Source organism: Ailuropoda melanoleuca, chromosome 3 (genome assembly GCF_002007445.2).
Source record: "Ailuropoda melanoleuca isolate Jingjing chromosome 3, ASM200744v2, whole genome shotgun sequence".
NCBI lineage: Eukaryota > Metazoa > Chordata > Mammalia > Carnivora > Ursidae > Ailuropoda > Ailuropoda melanoleuca.
The window spans coordinates 26,348,074-26,358,808 of NC_048220.1; the positions used below are offsets into that span (position 1 = coordinate 26,348,074).

Below are 10,735 nucleotides of genomic sequence, written 5' to 3' on the forward strand. Positions count from 1 at the left end.
AACCTATCTCTTCCACCTGGAAATAACATAAAAGTTCTTCATGGGGTCATGTGATCTAAATGTCGGTTTGGGTAAATAAATCATCATAAACATAGTGGGGGGGAATATCAGGTTACAAACTTAGGAGATACTGACTCCAAAGTCCGTTGAATTCCTGGCTATGAAATGAGCATTATACTTTCAAATAGCTAACATAGAGGAAATATAACCAATACTAAGATTTGTAGTACCTGTGAGGAAAAACTAAAGTAGTAGCATAGAAGCCCGATTATTTTTTTAAGGTTTTATTTACTTATTTATTCAAGAGGGAGAGTGTGTGTGCACAGAGGCACACAGGGGAAGGGAGAGGAAGAGAGAGAGCCTCAAGGTGACTCCACACTGAGCATGGAGCCCAACGTGGGGCTTGATCTCACAACCCTGAGATCATGACCTGAGCAGAAGCCAAGAGTTGGACGCTTAACTGACTGAGCCACCCAGGCGCCCCCTGATTATTCTTGATACTAAGAACTGAGATAGACTTCTCTACTAAATACTCATAGAGCTAATATGAACATTAACAACATCCTTCAGCTTAGCAATGTGTCAATAGATTTCTTATTGTAACAAATAGGCTTAAGGCTTCCAACCAAAACACAAATTCACAAGACAACAGTATCTGCCCTATAAAATGTTGTTTTTGGGAAATGATTCAATACCTCTTCTGGGTGCAACTACTATAGCTCTGTAAAGGTAAACGTCTGGATTTTTTAAACTGAGAATATTAAAGTAGTTCCATGCTTAGTCAAGAATTCAGATGTTCTGGACTGACCTGTTGCCCGTAACTAATTTACTGGTCCTACTGTACATACAATACAGGTGAATTAAATTTGATTAAATTCCAGTGAGATCTAGACAGAATTTCTTTTTTCTCTTTCTTAAAAGGGAAGAGGGAAGAAAACATTTCTCTCTGTGATTGTGCTTGGACTATGCCACAGAAATGTCAGAGTAAGTACAGAATGTGCATGTGAATGTGCATTTGTTGCCATATGAATATAGGGGAAATTCTACTTTAAAAAATACACCAAAAAAAACCCTAAATTTTTCCAATTTTAAAGTGATTATTTGCTTTATAAATTATTTCTTCTGCATAAGTGTTTAGTAACAGCTCACTGATTATAAGACTAAGATACAGGAAATTTGAGGCAAAACTATTAGTAGCCATAATCCACTAAACGATCAAAAGGGAAAAACTGAATTATGCAAATCCAAAAAAATAAGGATTATAAGTGAAAATGTGATACATGCTAAATGAATACAGTGAAACATTTCTATCAAAGCTGCCTCTAATCTTTCTTTCACTGGACTGTGTTTGGTTTTGTTTCCACAACAGGATAAAGAAGAAAACCACTAGAGTTTCTTTGACCATCGGTTCCCTGGTTAACGAAACTTCCAACATCAAATCAAGTTACTCTACCTTAGTTCAACCATTGTGTATTGACCCCCAAAGGGTATGTTCAGTTTTAAATGCCTTCTTAAGGGTTCCAGTAATGGAGACACAGGCCCAGAGAAAAAGGAATCAATGCAACTTTCTTAAAAAGTATACATGAGGAGAGCCTCCAACTGCATAACCTCAAATAGAACAAGAAAAGAAATCCATGGGTCTCAGAAATAACTCAGTGGTAGTTCTGTGGGTTGACCATTTGTCTGTGTGCCAGACCATAAGAGACAGTTGGTTTCTAGGAGTTCAGTCTCATAACAGAGTATTCCAACTATCCACGGAATGAATTCCCTTTTAATTAAAAGGGGGGGAGGGGACAGGAAGATGCTTTTACAAAAACCTAACAGACAAGACAAGAGCAACTGTATAGAGAAGGAAAAAAAAATCTAGACAGGAAAATTTACAAGTTATTTATGCCTTTTATATAGTCTCTAAATAAGTGCCAAAATTCACCTCTCAAATATAACTGCTCAGTGATCTATTTTACCATCTCAGCTGATGGAATGCTGGAGGACAGAGAAAAAAAGGGTGGCATTGGAGCAGATACCCAAAATGACATTTAAATTAGAAGCATTATCCTTTTCAAAGAGGACACTTGGGGTGTGGTTGGTAGCAGCTAAAACTGATTCAGTTAGTTCATGGGCACCATGCTTCTAGGTTTCAGGGCCCTGGCAGTATGGATGAAAGTGTCTCTTCTATTTCTTTTCTTTTTTTTTTTAAGATTTTATTTATTGAAGAGAGAGAGAGCACACACGTGCAAGAGCAAGAGAGAGCATGAGTTGGGGGGAGGGGCAGAGGGAGAAGCAGACTCTGCGGGCAAGGGGCTTGATCCCAGGACCCCAGGATCAGGACCCTGGGATCATGACCCAAGCCGAAGGCAGACACTTAACTGCTTAAGCCAGCCAGGTGCCCCTGTCTTTTATTTCTTAAACCAGATGCAGAGTCCCTGCAGCAGCCTGTCCGGATCCACCTGTGTTGTAGCCCCTGTGTTCACAAAGGTAATGTACTGCATGGCAGAGTTAGGATTTTATAGATAAATTGTAGGTGTCATCAAAGGGGTGAGAAGGAAAAGGGGAAACTAAAAAGAACCTCAGACAGTATTATTTTATGTATGAGAAAAGTGAATCCCAGAAGGGATGAAATTACTGTTCAATGTCACAGAGCAACTCAGGGTTTCTCCTATACTCTTTAGACTTCTGCTCTACACCAACCTCCAGCTCTCAAGCGCAATGCTCAGACTGTCCTCTCCAAGTAGACTGTGCTCTACCGACCTCAAGGTTCATTTGAGCCTCCTAACTAGTCATAAGATGCCCTTTTGAAGAAATCATTAAGTAAAGCAATATGTATTTCCTTCTTTGGTAACAGGGAATGATCAGGATTAAAAAGGTTCCTGTATCATCCACTGGAAAGAGCAGGAATCAATCAACTAGGTCAAACTGAACTAAGGTTGAAATCTCTGGGCTCTGTGTCCCCCAGTTTCCAAACTGACAGAACTGGAACCACTGCTTCTTGCGGGCCCAAAGTATGAGAAGCAGGGCAAAGATTTTACTTGGACCAAATACGGGATAGGAATCATAGGAAACAATGTCACTAAGAATAAGGAGCACTGCTATAGATTCTGGAAGCTTGCTTGCAGCCTAGGCTATCAGCTACATGGGTCTATTATTTCTACAAGTTTCCTGCTGCATTCCTTCCCTGAGATATATAGCCCTGGGCATCAGGACGCAAGGGCTAGGCTGGTGGTCACTGTGACTCACCTGATAGAAGGACCTCAGATACTCCCTCTCAGCCAAGTTATAACCTGCAATGTAATTCTAGGTTCTAGAGGCCTCTAGCCGAAAACAGGAGAGAAGGGAGGTAAGGTTTTAACAGGGATATTTACCACAAATGCCACCCATTCATCAATGCACTGAGACCAAACCACCTCTTTTTTTTTTACATAACACTATAACTCTTCACTCTTTAAAGAAAGTTTTCAGATTATTTATCTTAAATGAGCCTCAAAACCTCAAAAAAGGCTGAGCATTTTGCTAGCCCTCTATCACAGATAAAATACCTGAGTTACACAGAGGTTAAGAGTTTCCAAGTTCCTATGATCAGCTTCAACCAGTCAGTGGCAGAATTGAGATTCTGGTCCAAGTCCTCTCAGTCATGATTCAGAATCTTTAACAAATACAATGCTGTCCACACTACCCGACCAATAATAAAGATTAAATCTATGACTCTACATGTACTCAACGAAACCACGTAACAAAGTTTAGAGTTTTCAACAAATCTGTTTCCTATTTTGAACGTGGCTGTTGGGGAAGTGAGCAACAACTTTCTCTATGAAATTAAGATAAAAATAACTTACATGTGACTATAAAGCACACTAGAAAGCACAAAAGAATCCCAGCAACTCCTTGTTTTGATTAAAGTAGAGTCCGTTGCCAATAATTATGGCGAAAAGCATACTCACTACCATTGGCATCCCAAATCATTGCATATGGTGGAAGTTTCTTCCATTCTGTGACTTCTGTGTGTATTTTTCAGCATCTTCAAGACATTTCTACAACCAGCGGTCAGTTTGTCGCATTTGAATGCCGAGTCCAGGCAACAACCACAATTCAAATTCACTGGTACAGAGAGAAAGAGCAGATAGGAGACTCTGAGGACTTCCAGATTCTGAGGAGAAGTATTGTGATAAGCTTTTCGACTTGCTTTTTATTTCAATTAACCTTGAAATCTAATTCATGTTTCAAAGTTTAATAGCTGACTTGTTACAGGCTCAGAAATTTCTATTGTTAAATTATTATGGTTTCAAATCCAAATGATTCCTCAACACAAACAAAAAAGAAGACAGCGGTTTTTCTTTGATGAAACAATAGTTTTAATAGCTGTGAAAAGACTGGTTTGTTTTCATAAAATAATTTAACTATCTTCCTAATGAGCTCTTGGCATACAAACAAGAAAGTGTGAGAACAAACATATTTTTTAAGGAATAAAAAAAATAATGATGCACAGCTTTCTAAATATTTTATTATGTTTCCTACCAAATAATAAACTCAGGGAAGAGGAACAAGTATGACGATCTACATCATGCTAAACACTGAGTTTATAAGCAACCTTTCATTTAATCCTCACACCGTTTTGAAGTGTGCACTATTATTTCCATTTTATATGAAAACTGAAATCGGAAATGCTAAATGCTTTGCCCAAGGTTACAAAGCTAATAAATGCTGCAGCCAGGGTTCAAGCCCAAAATAGCTCTTGCCCCAAGTGAAGAAAATATATTCATTTAAATATTGATGCAGCACAAATGAACATTTGCACATCACATCCAGCAAGGAAAACCTCTATTACATAATGTGGCATTAGCATAAAGAAATTTTAAATCACCCATATCCGCACCACCCAAACTATTGCCCTTTTGTGTGTTTTTCTACAGTAATACTACAGTATGTTTATAATGTAATATTCAACTTTATTTTGAGAGACTAAAAGAAAAAGATTGTCTTGGGAGAAAGAGCACCGCAGGACCAGGGGTTCAATAATGGTTCCCATTCAGAAAACAGATACTTTCTTCATGTTAGAGATGAAGAACTAAAGCCCAGAGAAGAGTTTTCACAAAACCACAGAGCAATTCAAGGCTAAAGAGGACAAAAATACAATTCTTCTGGCACCCTGCCAAGTGTTCATGCCATCATGTGTCTTTTCTAAGTTTCTATAGAGTTTATAGTCTGTGACTCCACATTATAGTCAACCTTGTATGTGCTTTATTTACTCAAGTTATTTATCATATACACATGGCCCCTTCTCCCAATTAAATTAACCATCATCTTTTAAATTCTCTCTATTCCCTTGTTTTATCTTCCAGAAGCTTCTTCATCATCCATTCCTGGTAAGCACAATTTTTCAACGTTTTTTCTTTTTTAAAGATTTTATTTATTTGAGAGAGAGAGAGAGAGAGAGAGAGAGACTCAAGCAGGGGGAGGGGCAGGGGAGAGAGAAGCAGACTCCCCGATGAGCAGGGAGCCTGACATGGGTCTCGATCCCAGGACTCTGAGATCATGACCTGAGCCGAAGGCAGATGCTTAACCGATGAGCCACCCAGGCGCCCCCAATTTTCAACATCTTGATAGTAAATGATTAAATCAAGATTACCATTAGAAGACTTCGTCTCCTAAATCACTTTTGCCTTCATGAGCAGTTTTGAGGCGACCCTGTAACAGCTCTTGAGCTGACAGAACAAAGGCAGCAAGATAACTGGGATTTGTCAGTATAATTATTCACCTATTCATTCACTCAACATAGTACAGACAATGGCCACATTCCATTCTGGGCACTGAGGAGGTCCCTGCCCTCGCAGAGCACGCATCCATCCTCTGATCTGTGAGTCGTGAGCTCTACACAGAGGAAACAAAGAGGTGTGCTGCCATCAAACATCCGCGTTGTTGACTGTCCAAGAAATAGGTGTAGTGCCCATCACAATGTGGCTATCACTGCACTATCAAACAATCCTGGCAATGATAACTTTTAGGTCAGCTCAGATCTGTCTCTAGGACCTTGATGCTAAGCACTAAAGCTACAGAAATCTAGAAGTCAAGGAATAAAGCATAATCCCTGCTTTCAAGGAACTCGCAGCAAACAGATGTGTCAAAGAGACAGGTGATAGGGACTCTGTTGGGATTATTTTAGGTTGCATTTTCTATTTAACTTCAGGAGCTGATTCAAAGACAAAAAGTCTAATCAGATGGATTTTTTTAAAAATCTCAGAAATACTCTTTTTATTCCTAGTATGTACTTTCCCTGACATCTTCCCACAGTATTTGTTAATTTGGGGTCTCCCAAAACTCTGGTCAAGTTGAATCTCTTGCCTCTCCAGAGGAAGTCTGCACCTTGATTATCACAGAAGCATTTCCTGAAGACTCTGGGGAATTCAAGTGCATTGCAGAAAATGAGGCTGGGACTGCAGTCTCCACAGCAAGACTCTTCATTTCCCCAGGTAATTCTTTTCAGGATCTCCCTGCTCCAATTCAGCTGACAGGAGGAGGATGATTCTCTTTCTATCTAAGGTGGTGAATAATTATATTTTTCAGGAGGAAAAGAAGTGGAGAAATCAGAGGGTTCTCCAAAGTTGCCCATAAGTAAACTTTCTCCAAAACTGGCCTCATTTCCCTGGAGCAGTGATAGCCACACAAAGGACAAAAATCCAGATGATACGCCAATGAACATTATTTCAACTATTCCTGAACCAGCCCGTCACAATGAACATGAGATCCAGGTTCCAAAGGAGGATTTCTGCAATGAAAATTCCTCTGAGCTACAACCACAATGGTAAGGGCAGACAGACTTAACACTCGCTCATTCAACAAATGTTTTTGGTCCTGCACATAGAACAGTAAACATGACAAAGTTCCTGCCCTTAGGGAACTTGCACTCTGAAGTGAGTCACTTAATTCTGTCATTTCTCCCTTGCCCTCCATCATATCTTTCACCAAAGCTGGAACAGTAAATCAAGTGCTTGGTTCCACATCTAAAGGTTTGTTACAGAGACTTACTGAAAAAAAAAAATCAATAATGCTGAAATGGCACAAGATTTTGAAGAAGTAGAATCTTTTCCACAAAAGAATTCAGAGTCCTATCTCAATATAAATACAAAAAAACATTTTGTGATACAGGTTTCTCATTGTTGTCTTAGAATACAGACAGAATTGTCTTTGCATTCAGAAAGCAAGTGTATAAAGGGAAAGATAGCTCATTAGGTGAATTTGCCAACCAGGCTATACTCAAAACAAAAGCCGCCATCATCCCCAATCCCCAAACACAAACCTCAAACCAAAATAGTGACTGGGGAAAAAACCAAAAACAAAAACAAAAAACAACTAAAAACTGATACTTAAGAGTCATTTAAAATTTTTTGTTTTAAGAATATCTAACAGAGTCCACTAAATATTTTAATAAACCTAAAGAGAACTTTAGGTTAAACCCCTTTAATAAAACTTAATAAATGAACATTCTTGACTATTTTCTAATATAACTAAATGTAGCCTCTTTTAATTACAAAATAAAAGATATTGAAATCTCTTTTAAGAAGAGATTTCTTGAGTAGTATTTGGGTCTATCAAGTGAATAAATTTATCATATTAGAGATGGAAGGAATCAGAGGTTACCTACACAAAGTTCCTCCTTCTACAAAGGACCAAAATTGTAGATGATTGGCTGATATTGTTGAGGGCTGCTTCCTCATGCTTCTATGACCCTGGGATAGGTATTTCTCCAAGTGTTTCTTAGAATGAAGACAGTGAAGGAAAGAGTTTGAACTTGGATATTAACAGACCTGGAACAACATATGTCAAGTACATAGGAGGAATTCATAAGAGTGGCTATTACTTCACTGCATTATTTTTTCTTACGATCAAGGTATCTGCAATAACAGTCTATGACTATAATTTTTCAGTTGGTCTCCTGGAACCCCTTTAGCTTCTGGGATCTCTAGTTACCTGGATATAGCTGACCTTATAAAGATTTTTCATGAGGTCAAAGAATGGGTAGTGGGACAAAAGACTGCAATTTATTCAACAAACATTTATTAAGCACATCCTATGTGTTTATGTCAGTTTCTGTGGGAGACTTCTCTTGGGAAAACAGCCAACACAGATATTTAAAACTTTTCTCCTTGAGTACCTATGTTTACCAGTGAGCCTTTAAGACTTAAAAAGGCATTGAATTTATAATACAGTATCTTTCATAGGCGATTACCATCTTTTTCATTTAAAAAATAATCTTTGAGAAAAATTATTCAATGAAAGTTCCATAAAAGTTAACAAGTTTTTACTGAATGTCAACTATGAGCCACAATGTCCCAGACAAAGATAAAAAATAAACAGTCCCTCCCTCAGAAAACATTTAACTTGGTTGAGGAGATACATTATATCATGTAAGAGTCCATTATATGATTTGCTGTTTCATTTGAGTCTCTCAGCAAGCCTCTGATTAGATTAGTAAAACAGATACTATCTTAGTTTTTCGGTTAATTATTAAAGCTCAGAGAGATTAAGCAACTTGTCTAAGGTTACACAGCAAGTATATGGTAGAGTGGACACTCACACTCAGGTCTCCAAAACAGATAATAAGAAGGTTAATGTGTCTATGAAGCTGTAGAACATTAACCAAATTAATGTTATCATTTTTATTGTGTGACTCCAAACCTAGTGGAATGTCCATTATTACTTCTCCCTTGAAAAAAGTATAAGACTGAATCAAATGCTCAAAAGGAGATTTCAAATTACAAGTGATACAGTGGGACAGAATTTCAGTAATCACAGTGAATTATGCATGACCTGAAAATAAATGAAATGTTCTTCACTCGTTAGTCCTTCCACCCTCACTGTGGCACTCGCCTTCTAAGTTGATATAGCAGAAATTAGCTTCATCACATATACCTCACATCAGACTTTAGACAAAGCTCACAGCACCATTTTACAATAGTATACCTAGTTTATGTTTTAAAAAACAAGAGCTATAAATGAAGAAGGGATGAGTGAGTGACAGTTAAACAGCCTCGCCACCCTTCTACTGACGAGAGGACAAAAAAGAATTCCCCTAACATGCGGCAGGAAATAGTTCAGTGACATAGTGGGAAGTTACCTACTATTGTGAGGCACCAGAATGATTCACCAGAGGCCCTTACCGATAATTACAGAAATAAATGGAAAAGGCTGTCTTTGGGGACAGGTTGGAATACAGTTCACTCACCTGCCATCTTACAGATTCTTCCAGTTTTAAGACAATTTTTTTCAAGTAAGCAACTAAACCACTCGAATAGCCCTATGTGTAAGGAAACAAAAATCACCACTCAAAAAAGCAAACCAAACATTAAAAAGTAGAAAAATAGATTCTTAACAGATTATTAAATATAGACCATTAACTTCTGACAACGGGACCATCAAAGAAACCCTTCCTTACCCTTTCAAAATCAGCCCTTGATCCCCTCACTATGGCAAGAACCTTTGCCTAGATGTACCATGGAGGTACCACATTGTAACCAATGCTACATCTTACAAAGGCATAGGAGAGAAAAGAGATAAAGCTTAAAGGATAAAAAGTAAATGGGACTAAAATTCCTACTCAACTATGGTATGTTTAGAATCTTCCCTAGGCAAAATTAGAAACTTCGTAGTGTGTCCTGGGCATCTTTCCTACTTGCCTGGTAGGATAAAAACTTAAACTTTTAGGTATTAAGAGACCTCAAATCTAGTATCTCTGAAGAACCAAGTATCAGTCACATATATCACATTTAAAGCGCTTAGAAGAGAGCCCTACTCATAGTAAATGCTATACTTGTTGGTTATTCTTGCTACTTTTATTGTCACTTGCATTTACATCTTAAGTCTCCCTAATTTGGATTAAAAGGCTTTGTCCCTATTAATGGAATCCGAAATATCAGTGAGCAGATGTAGAGAAATATTTTTGGAAATTCCTGAAATAAGACTTGGTAGGCAAACACCTACTCATCCAGTCTAGTATGCCTTTCCACTAAGTAATGGCTGTGTGCCCAGGAAGCAATTATCAAACTTTCTCTGAACACCAAAGGAAGATACACCTACATGGTCAGCTGTGAAGAATTTTATATGGCTCATATGCGCTCAAGTATCTATTGGTTGGACCTTCATGTCCATGGTAATTAAATCAATATCGGAGTAATAAACAGATATGCTTTAAACAGGAGAAACATACCAAAACTGAAACCACTAAATGGTGATAATTCCACTCAATTGACGTGATCCTCAGGCCACCTACCCCTCTTTACTACTTCTGTTGTTGATTTGAAGGTTTCTTCCTCTCAAATTATTTAGTTCCCTGCACAAAAATGGAAACCTAAATATGAAGACAGTCTCTTTAGTGAAAAGAGAAAGGAAACTGTATAACTGCTAAGAGTTAAGGGAGATGAAGGAAAGAGTTGACAGTATAAAGCCCTACATGTATAGAAGCTTGTTTGTCTGGTAATTTCTGAAACCAAATCATGTTTTTCCATCTCCGCACCTTCCCAGTGACACGTCACCATCACCCTGCTCTCCTGCCTTTGCTGAGACCACACCCTGTCTCCTAAAACAAACTGCTTGAACTCTGCTCCACCCCTACTTGTATCTGGCAAGAGGAGGGGGGAAAAAAAGCTTTCAGATGAACAACTATCCAATACAAATCAGTTTGGAACCCATCAATCACTGGTCTTATATCTGGAGAATTTTTGCTTGACAGAACGTCAGTCTCAGAATA

At 38.2% G+C, this 10,735-nt stretch overlaps 1 pseudogene; it reads left to right on the forward strand.

Annotated features, from left to right (window-relative positions):
* LOC100463747 overlaps positions 1–6,797 on the forward strand; it is a 33,015-nt pseudogene extending 26,218 nt beyond the window's left edge.
* Positions 6,798–10,735: the final 3,938 nt, after the last annotated feature.